We start from the raw sequence: 9420 nt of genomic DNA on the forward strand, positions 1-9420 counted from the left end.
AGTAGATAGTGTACAATGGGCAGTGTTGTAGTGGATAGTGTACAATGGGCAGTGTTGTAGTGGATAGTGTACAATGGGCAGTGTTGTAGTGGATAGTGTACAATGGGCAGTGTTGTAGTGGATAGTGTACAATGGGCAGTGTTGTAGTGGATAGTGTACAATGGGCAGTGTTGTAGTGGATAGTGTACAATGGGCAGTGTTGTAGTGGATAGTGTACAATGGGCAGTGTTGTAGTGGATAGTGTACAATGGGCAGTGTTGTAGTGGATAGTGTACAATGGGCAGTGTTGTAGTGGATAGTGTACAATGGGCAGTGTTGTAGTAGATAGTGTGCAATGGGCAGTGTTGTAGTGGATAGTGTACAATGGGCAGTGTTGTAGTGGATAGTGTACAATGGGCAGTGTTGTAGTGGATAGTGTACAATGGGCAGTGTTGTAGTAGATAGTGTGCAATGGGCAGTGTTGTAGTGGATAGTGTACAATGGGCAGTGTTGTAGTGGATAGTGTACAATGGGCAGTGTTGTAGTGGATAGTGTACAATGGGCAGTGTTGTAGTGGATAGTGTACAATGGGCAGTGTTGTAGTGGATAGTGTGCAATGGGCAGTGTTGTAGTGGATAGTGTACAATGGGCAGTGTTGTAGTGGATAGTGTGCAATGGGCAGTGTTGTAGTGGATAGTGTACAATGGGCAGTGTTGTAGTGGATAGTGTACAATGGGCAGTGTTGTAGTGGATAGTGTACAATGGGCAGTGTTGTAGTGGATAGTGTGCAATGGGCAGTGTTGTAGTGGATAGTGTACAATGGGCAGTGTTGTAGTGGATAGTGTACAATGGGCAGTGTTGTAGTGGATAGTGTACAATGGGCAGTGTTGTAGTGGATAGTGTACAATGGGCAGTGTTGTAGTAGATAGTGTACAATGGGCAGTGTTGTAGTGGATAATGTACAATGGGCAGTGTTGTAGTGGAAAGTGTACAATGGGTAGTGTTGTAGTAGATAGTGTGCAATGGGCAGTGTTGTAGTGGATAGTGAGCAATGGGCAGTGTTGTAGTGGAGAGTGTACAATGGGCAGTGTTGTAGTGGATAGTGTACAATGGGCAGTGTTGTAGTGGATAGTGTGCAATGGGCAGTGTTGTAGTGGATAGTGTACAATGGGCAGTGTTGTAGTGGATAGTGTGCAATGGGCAGTGTTGTAGTGGATAGTGTGTAATGGGCAGTGTTGTAGTTTATACTGTACAATGGGCAGTGTTGTAGTGGATAGTGACAATGGGCAGTGTTGTAGTAGATAGTGTACAATGGGCAGTGTTGTAGTGGATAGTGTGCAATGGGCAGTGTTGTAGTGGATAGTGTGCAATGGGCAGTGTTGTAGTGGATAGTGTACAATGGGCAGTGTTGTAGTGGATAGTGTACAATGGGCAGTGTTGTAGTGGATAGTGTACAATGGGCAGTGTTGTAGTGGATAGTGTACAATGGGCAGTGTTGTAGTGGATAGTGTACAATGGGCAGTGTTGTAGTAGATAGTGTGCAATGGGCAGTGTTGTAGTGGATAGTGTACAATGGGCAGTGTTGTAGTGGATAGTGTACAATGGGCAGTGTTGTAGTGGATAGTGTACAATGGGCAGTGTTGTAGTGGATAGTGTGCAATGGGCAGTGTTGTAGTGGATAGTGTGCAATGGGCAGTGTTGTAGTGGATAGTGTACAATGGGCAGTGTTGTAGTGGATAGTGTACAATGGGCAGTGTTGTAGTGGATAGTGTACAATGGGCAGTGTTGTAGTGATAGTGTGCAATGGGCAGTGTTGTAGTGGATAGTGTGCAATGGGCAGTGTTGTAGTGGATAGTGTGCAATGGGCAGTGTTGTAGTGGATAGTGTACAATGGGCAGTGTTGTAGTGGATAGTGTACAATGGGCTGTGTTGTAGTGGATAGTGTGCAATGGGCAGTGTTGTAGTGGATAGTGTGCAATGGGCAGTGTTGCAGTAGATAATTTACAATGGGCAGTGTTGTAGTGGATAGTGTGCAATGGGCAGTGTTGTAGTAGATAGTGTGCAATGGGCAGTGTTGTAGTTGATAGTGTGCAATGGGCAGTGTTGTAGTTGATAGTGTGCAATGGGCAGTGTTGTAGTGGATAGTGTACAATGGGCAGTGTTGTAGTGGATAGTGTACAATGGGCAGTGTTGTAGTGGATAGTGTACAATGGGCAGTGTTGTAGTGGATAGTGTGCAATGGGCAGTGTTGTAGTGGATAGTGTACAATGGGCAGTGTTGTAGTGGAGAGTGTACAATGGGCAGTGTTGTAGTGGATAGTGTACAATGGGCAGTGTTGTAGTGGATAGTGTACAATGGGCAGTGTTGTAGTGGATAGTGTACAATGGGCAGTGTTGTAGTGGACAGTGTACAATGGGCAGTGTTGTAGTGGATAGTGTACAATGGGCAGTGTTGTAGTGGATAGTGTACAATGGGCAGTGTTGTAGTGGATAGTGTACAATGGGCAGTGTTGTAGTGGATAGTGTACAATGGGCAGTGTTGTAGTGGATAGTGTACAATGGGCAGTGTTGTAGTGGATAGTGTGCAATGGGCAGTGTTGTAGTGGATAGTGTACAATGGGCAGTGTTGTAGTGGATAGTGTACAATGGGCAGTGTTGTAGTGGATAGTGTACAATGGGCAGTGTTGTAGTGGATAGTGTGCAATGGGCAGTGTTGTAGTGGATAGTGTACAATGGGCAGTGTTGTAGTGGATAGTGTACAATGGGCAGTGTTGTAGTGGATAGTGTACAATGGGCAGTGTTGTAGTGGATAGTGTGCAATGGGCAGTGTTGTAGTGGATAGTGTGCAATGGGCAGTGTTGTAGTGGATAGTGTGCAATGGGCAGTGTTGTAGTGGATAGTGTACAATGGGCAGTGTTGTAGTGGATAGTGTACAATGGGCAGTGTTGTAGTGGATAGTGTGCAATGGGCAGTGTTGTAGTGGATAGTGTACAATGGGCAGTGTTGTAGTGGATAGTGTACAATGGGCAGTGTTGTAGTGGATAGTGTACAATGGGCAGTGTTGTAGTGGATAGTGTGCAATGGGCAGTGTTGTAGTGGATAGTGTACAATGGGCAGTGTTGTAGTGGATAGTGTACAATGGGCAGTGTTGTAGTGGATAGTGTACAATGGGCAGTGTTGTAGTGGATAGTGTGCAATGGGCAGTGTTGTAGTGGATAGTGTACAATGGGCAGTGTTGTAGTGGATAGTGTACAATGGGCAGTGTTGTAGTGGATAGTGTGCAATGGGCAGTGTTGTAGTGGATAGTGTACAATGGGCAGTGTTGTAGTGGATAGTGTACAATGGGCAGTGTTGTAGTGGATAGTGTACAATGGGCAGTGTTGTAGTGGATAGTGTACAATGGGCAGTGTTGTAGTGGATAGTGTACAATGGGCAGTGTTGTAGTGGATAGTGTAGCAATGGGCAGTGTTGTAGTGGATAGTGTACAATGGGCAGTGTTGTAGTGGATAGTGTACAATGGGCAGTGTTGTAGTGGATAGTGTGCAATGGGCAGTGTTGTAGTGGATAGTGTACAATGGGCAGTGTTGTAGTGGATAGTGTACAATGGGCAGTGTTGTAGTGGATAGTGTACAATGGGCAGTGTTGTAGTGGATAGTGTGCAATGGGCAGTGTTGTAGTGGATAGTGTACAATGGGCAGTGTTGTAGTGGATAGTGTACAATGGGCAGTGTTGTAGTGGATAGTGTACAATGGGCAGTGTTGTAGTGGATAGTGTACAATGGGCAGTGTTGTAGTGGATAGTGTACAATGGGCAGTGTTGTAGTGGATAGTGAGCAATGGGCAGTGTTGTAGTGGATAGTGTACAATGGGCAGTGTTGTAGTGGATAGTGTACAATGGGCAGTGTTGTAGTGGATAGTGTGCAATGGGCAGTGTTGTAGTGGATAGTGTACAATGGGCAGTGTTGTAGTGGATAGTGTGCAATGGGCAGTGTTGTAGTGGATAGTGTACAATGGGCAGTGTTGTAGTGGATAGTGTGCAATGGGCAGTGTTGTAGTGGATAGTGTACAATGGGCAGTGTTGTAGTGGATAGTGTACAATGGGCAGTGTTGTAGTGGATAGTGTACAATGGGCAGTGTTGTAGTGGATAGTGTACAATGGGCAGTGTTGTAGTGGATAGTGTGCAATGGGCAGTGTTGTAGTGGATAGTGTACAATGGGCAGTGTTGTAGTGGATAGTGTACAATGGGCAGTGTTGTAGTGGATAGTGTACAATGGGCAGTGTTGTAGTGGATAGTGTACAATGGGCAGTGTTGTAGTGGATAGTGTGCAATGGGCAGTGTTGTAGTGGATAGTGTACAATGGGCAGTGTTGTAGTGGATAGTGTACAATGGGCAGTGTTGTAGTGGATAGTGTACAATGGGCAGTGTTGTAGTGGATAGTGTACAATGGGCAGTGTTGTAGTGGATAGTGTACAATGGGCAGTGTTGTAGTGGATAGTGTACAATGGGCAGTGTTGTAGTGGATAGTGTACAATGGGCAGTGTTGTAGTGGATAGTACAATGGGCAGTGTTGTAGTAGATAGTGTACAATGGGCAGTGTTGTAGTGGATAGTGTACAATGGGCAGTGTTGTAGTGGATAGTGTGCAATGGGCAGTGTTGTAGTGGATAGTGTGCAATGGGCAGTGTTGTAGTGGATAGTGTGCAATGGGCAGTGTTGTAGTGGATAGTGTACAATGGGCAGTGTTGTAGTGGATAGTGTACAATGGGCAGTGTTGTAGTGGATAGTGTACAATGGGCAGTGTTGTAGTGGATAGTGTACAATGGGCAGTGTTGTAGTGGATAGTGTACAATGGGCAGTGTTGTAGTGGATAGTGTACAATGGGCAGTGTTGTAGTAGATAGTGTGCAATGGGCAGTGTTGTAGTGGATAGTGTACAATGGGCAGTGTTGTAGTGGATAGTGTACAATGGGCAGTGTTGTAGTGGATAGTGTGCAATGGGCAGTGTTGTAGTGGATAGTGTACAATGGGCAGTGTTGTAGTGGATAGTGTACAATGGGCAGTGTTGTAGTGGATAGTGTACAATGGGCAGTGTTGTAGTGGATAGTGTACAATGGGCAGTGTTGTAGTGGATAGTGTGCAATGGGCAGTGTTGTAGTGGATAGTGTACAATGGGCAGTGTTGTAGTGGATAGTGTGCAATGGGCAGTGTTGTAGTGGATAGTGTACAATGGGCAGTGTTGTAGTGGATAGTGTACAATGGGCAGTGTTGTAGTGGATAGTGTGCAATGGGCAGTGTTGTAGTGGATAGTGTGCAATGGGCAGTGTTGTAGTGGATAGTGTGCAATGGGCAGTGTTGTAGTGGATAGTGTACAATGGGCAGTGTTGTAGTGGATAGTGTACAATGGGCAGTGTTGTAGTGGATAGTGTACAATGGGCAGTGTTGTAGTGGATAGTGTACAATGGGCAGTGTTGTAGTGGATAGTGTACAATGGGCAGTGTTGTAGTGGATAGTGTACAATGGGCAGTGTTGTAGTGGATAGTGTACAATGGGCAGTGTTGTAGTGGATAGTGTACAATGGGCAGTGTTGTAGTGGATAGTGTACAATGGGCAGTGTTGTAGTGGATAGTGTGCAATGGGCAGTGTTGTAGTGGATAGTGTACAATGGGCAGTGTTGTAGTGGATAGTGTACAATGGGCAGTGTTGTAGTGGATAGTGTGCAATGGGCAGTGTTGTAGTGGATAGTGTACAATGGGCAGTGTTGTAGTGGATAGTGTACAATGGGCAGTGTTGTAGTGGATAGTGTACAATGGGCAGTGTTGTAGTGGATAGTGTACAATGGGCAGTGTTGTAGTGGATAGTGTACAATGGGCAGTGTTGTAGTGGATAGTGTACAATGGGCAGTGTTGTAGTGGATAGTGTGCAATGGGCAGTGTTGTAGTGGATAGTGTACAATGGGCAGTGTTGTAGTGGATAGTGTACAATGGGCAGTGTTGTAGTGGATAGTGTACAATGGGCAGTGTTGTAGTGGATAGTGTACAATGGGCAGTGTTGTAGTGGATAGTGTACAATGGGCAGTGTTGTAGTGGATAGTGTACAATGGGCAGTGTTGTAGTGGATAGTGTACAATGGGCAGTGTTGTAGTGGATAGTGTACAATGGGCAGTGTTGTAGTGGATAGTGTACAATGGGCAGTGTTGTAGTGGATAGTGTGCAATGGGCAGTGTTGTAGTGGATAGTGTGCAATGGGCAGTGTTGTAGTGGATAGTGTGCAATGGGCAGTGTTGTAGTGGATAGTGTACAATGGGCAGTGTTGTAGTGGATAGTGTACAATGGGCAGTGTTGTAGTGGATAGTGTACAATGGGCAGTGTTGTAGTGGATAGTGTACAATGGGCAGTGTTGTAGTGGATAGTGTACAATGGGCAGTGTTGTAGTGGATAGTGTGCAATGGGCAGTGTTGTAGTGGATAGTGTACAATGGGCAGTGTTGTAGTGGATAGTGTACAATGGGCAGTGTTGTAGTGGATAGTGTACAATGGGCAGTGTTGTAGTGGATAGTGTGCAATGGGCAGTGTTGTAGTGGATAGTGTGCAATGGGCAGTGTTGTAGTGGATAGTGTGCAATGGGCAGTGTTGTAGTGGATAGTGTACAATGGGCAGTGTTGTAGTGGATAGTGTACAATGGGCAGTGTTGTAGTGGATAGTGTACAATGGGCAGTGTTGTAGTGGATAGTGTACAATGGGCAGTGTTGTAGTGGATAGTGTGCAATGGGCAGTGTTGTAGTGGATAGTGTACAATGGGCAGTGTTGTAGTGGATAGTGTACAATGGGCAGTGTTGTAGTGGATAGTGTAGCAATGGGCAGTGTTGTAGTGGATAGTGTACAATGGGCAGTGTTGTAGTGGATAGTGTACAATGGGCAGTGTTGTAGTGGATAGTGTACAATGGGCAGTGTTGTAGTGGATAGTGTACAATGGGCAGTGTTGTAGTGGATAGTGTACAATGGGCAGTGTTGTAGTGGATAGTGTGCAATGGGCAGTGTTGTAGTGGATAGTGTGCAATGGGCAGTGTTGTAGTGGATAGTGTGCAATGGGCAGTGTTGTAGTGGATAGTGTACAATGGGCAGTGTTGTAGTGGATAGTGTGCAATGGGCAGTGTTGTAGTGGATAGTGTGCAATGGGCAGTGTTGTAGTGGATAGTGTGCAATGGGCAGTGTTGTAGTGGATAGTGTGCAATGGGCAGTGTTGTAGTGGATAGTGTGCAATGGGCAGTGTTGTAGTGGATAGTGTACAATGGGCAGTGTTGTAGTGGATAGTGTACAATGGGCAGTGTTGTAGTGGATAGTGTGCAATGGGCAGTGTTGTAGTGGATAGTGTACAATGGGCAGTGTTGTAGTGGATAGTGTACAATGGGCAGTGTTGTAGTGGATAGTGTACAATGGGCAGTGTTGTAGTGGATAGTGTACAATGGGCAGTGTTGTAGTGGATAGTGTACAATGGGCAGTGTTGTAGTGGATAGTGTACAATGGGCAGTGTTGTAGTGGATAGTGTACAATGGGCAGTGTTGTAGTGGATAGTGTACAATGGGCAGTGTTGTAGTGGATAGTGTACAATGGGCAGTGTTGTAGTGGATAGTGTACAATGGGCAGTGTTGTAGTGGATAGTGTACAATGGGCAGTGTTGTAGTGGATAGTGTACAATGGGCAGTGTTGTAGTGGATAGTGTACAATGGGCAGTGTTGTAGTGGATAGTGTACAATGGGCAGTGTTGTAGTGGATAGTGTGCAATGGGCAGTGTTGTAGTGGATAGTGTACAATGGGCAGTGTTGTAGTGGATAGTGTGCAATGGGCAGTGTTGTAGTGGATAGTGTGCAATGGGCAGTGTTGTAGTGGATAGTGTACAATGGGCAGTGTTGTAGTGGATAGTGTACAATGGGCAGTGTTGTAGTGGATAGTGTACAATGGGCAGTGTTGTAGTGGATAGTGTACAATGGGCAGTGTTGTAGTGGATAGTGTGCAATGGGCAGTGTTGTAGTGGATAGTGTGCAATGGGCAGTGTTGTAGTGGATAGTGTACAATGGGCAGTGTTGTAGTGGATAGTGTACAATGGGCAGTGTTGTAGTGGATAGTGTACAATGGGCAGTGTTGTAGTGGATAGTGTACAATGGGCAGTGTTGTAGTGGATAGTGTACAATGGGCAGTGTTGTAGTGGATAGTGTGCAATGGGCAGTGTTGTAGTGGATAGTGTACAATGGGCAGTGTTGTAGTGGATAGTGTACAATGGGCAGTGTTGTAGTGGATAGTGTACAATGGGCAGTGTTGTAGTGGATAGTGTACAATGGGCAGTGTTGTAGTGGATAGTGTACAATGGGCAGTGTTGTAGTGGATAGTGTACAATGGGCAGTGTTGTAGTGGATAGTGTGCAATGGGCAGTGTTGTAGTGGATAGTGTACAATGGGCAGTGTTGTAGTGGATAGTGTACAATGGGCAGTGTTGTAGTGGATAGTGTACAATGGGCAGTGTTGTAGTGGATAGTGTACAATGGGCAGTGTTGTAGTGGATAGTGTACAATGGGCAGTGTTGTAGTGGATAGTGTACAATGGGCAGTGTTGTAGTGGATAGTGTACAATGGGCAGTGTTGTAGTGGATAGTGTGCAATGGGCAGTGTTGTAGTGGATAGTGTACAATGGGCAGTGTTGTAGTGGATAGTGTACAATGGGCAGTGTTGTAGTGGATAGTGTACAATGGGCAGTGTTGTAGTGGATAGTGTACAATGGGCAGTGTTGTAGTGGATAGTGTGCAATGGGCAGTGTTGTAGTGGATAGTGTACAATGGGCAGTGTTGTAGTGGATAGTGTGCAATGGGCAGTGTTGTAGTGGATAGTGTACAATGGGCAGTGTTGTAGTGGATAGTGTACAATGGGCAGTGTTGTAGTGGATAGTGTGCAATGGGCAGTGTTGTAGTGGATAGTGTACAATGGGCAGTGTTGTAGTGGATAGTGTGCAATGGGCAGTGTTGTAGTGGATAGTGTACAATGGGCAGTGTTGTAGTGGATAGTGTACAATGGGCAGTGTTGTAGTGGATAGTGTACAATGGGCAGTGTTGTAGTGGATAGTGTGCAATGGGCAGTGTTGTAGTGGATAGTGTACAATGGGCAGTGTTGTAGTGGATAGTGTGCAATGGGCAGTGTTGTAGTGGATAGTGTGCAATGGGCAGTGTTGTAGTGGATAGTGTACAATGGGCAGTGTTGTAGTGGATAGTGTACAATGGGCAGTGTTGTAGTGGATAGTGTGCAATGGGCAGTGTTGTAGTGGATAGTGTACAATGGGCAGTGTTGTAGTGGATAGTGTACAATGGGCAGTGTTGTAGTGGATAGTGTGCAATGGGCAGTGTTGTAGTGGATAGTGTACAATGGGCAGTGTTGTAGTGGATAGTGTACAATGGGCAGTGT

This window comes from Carcharodon carcharias, chromosome Y (genome assembly GCF_017639515.1).
Source record: "Carcharodon carcharias isolate sCarCar2 chromosome Y, sCarCar2.pri, whole genome shotgun sequence".
Lineage (NCBI taxonomy): Eukaryota > Metazoa > Chordata > Chondrichthyes > Lamniformes > Lamnidae > Carcharodon > Carcharodon carcharias.